This window comes from Sciurus carolinensis, unplaced genomic scaffold (genome assembly GCF_902686445.1).
Source record: "Sciurus carolinensis unplaced genomic scaffold, mSciCar1.2, whole genome shotgun sequence".
NCBI lineage: Eukaryota > Metazoa > Chordata > Mammalia > Rodentia > Sciuridae > Sciurus > Sciurus carolinensis.
In genome coordinates, this window is record NW_025920216.1 from 188372 (window position 1) to 190015 (window position 1644).

The 1644-nt window shown below is 54.2% G+C and overlaps 1 pseudogene; it reads left to right on the forward strand.

The window, feature by feature from the left end:
* Positions 1 to 275: 275 nt before the first annotated feature.
* LOC124975136 (COMM domain-containing protein 5-like) lies at positions 276 to 950 on the forward strand (annotated as a pseudogene).
* Positions 951 to 1644: the final 694 nt, after the last annotated feature.

Here is a 1644-nt window from a genome sequence, read left to right on the forward strand (position 1 = left end):
CCCCACTTGACTGCCAGTTCTGCTCATGTCAGATGTCACTTCCTCTGAGCACCCTCCCTTCTTATCAGGACTCATGTGGGTCTCACAGGGTCATTTCCCTAGCCCTATCACATCTACTATCATTGGTAGTTCAAACTCTCAGCATCTTGACAGTGGGGCCTACGTGATCCCTAAGGTCCTAAGGATGTGAGAATCACTGGCCTTCCCTCCTGCTTCCCTGCAGGTAGCTGCAGCTGGGACCTCCTCTCTGGCAGATCAAAGAGGAGGAAGCAGGCATGTCTGCCTTAGGAGCTGCGACATCAGTACCTGCATCATCCTGTGGACAGTCACAGTGGCCAGATCAATTTTCTGGGGCCCCAGTTCCCACCAGAGGTGGCAGCAATGGCCTGGTTTCTGGGAGACCTGGACAGGAGCACATTCAGAAAGCTGCTGAAGCTTGTGGTCAGCAGCCTGCAGGGGGAGGACTACCGAGAAGCCATGCAGTGCCAGGGTGTCAGTTCCAGCTTGTCGGAGGAGTGGCTGGGTGCTCTGCTTGCTGGTACACATACACTTCTCCAGCAGTCCCTCAGGCTTCCCTCCCCCAGCCTGAAGTCCGATGCCTTCAAGGACTAACTCCAGGAACTTGCCATCCCCCAAGACCTGGTTGGGGACTTGACCAGTGTGGTGTTTGGTGGCCAGTGCCCACTCCTGGACTCTGTGGCACAGCAGGAGGGTGACTGGCTTCCCTAATTGCTGACTTTAGGTGGAGGGTGGATGTGGTGATTTCCACAAGTGCCCTGACCCACTCCCTGCGGCCAAACATCTTGATGCAGCTGAAGCTTTCTGGTGGGTCAGCATACCGCTTTGAGGTTCCCACAGCTAAGTTCCAGGAGCTGCGGTACAACGTGGCACTGGTCCTGAAGGAGATGGCAGATCTGGAGAGGAGGTGTGAGTGCAGACTGCAGGACTGAGCCTCCCTTGTCAGAGCTGTAGCTGGTGCCAGAGTGCAACTTCCATTTCCTCTAGTTGGATGCTAGACTGCATACCACCCCTCCAGTTGATGGTCTTGACTTCAAAGTGTGGCAAGGTGGTGGTCTGGGGTCCAAATCAGAGCCCTCTGAAGACACCATTGGTTGCTCAGCCTGACCCCACCAAGCTTCTGACCCTCTCTACTCATTTGCTTTCATAAATGCTGTGTTTTGGTGTGGGCACTTTCATCGTCTGTCTTAAAGCCCTGCCCCTGTGGGGCTGATACCATAGTGGGATGGGGAGAGGGGGAAACTTTACACAATGCATACAAAACAGTGGTACAGCTCATCAAGGCATGACAAGTGCACACTTAATGTAGAGCAGGATGGGATGTGGGTGGTGGGGAGGTTCCTGCGGTTACAGTGAGTTCCTGTGGGGACTCACTGTAAGCTGAGTCGTGGCTGGGCTTCCTGGAGAACATGGTATCTGAGCACACATGAAGGATAGGAGCAGGTGAGTGCAGTCCACTGAGGGACCAGCTGGTGCACAGGTGGTTAGTGGACAGAGACCAGGTATACTGGATGTCATGTACCTGCAGCCAAGTAGGAGGAGGTCATTGGAAGGAGGTAAAGCTGGGGAGGGTACAGAGGTCAGGTCTGAGAATTTCTGACTGAAATTTAAGCCAAAGGAGAAGCC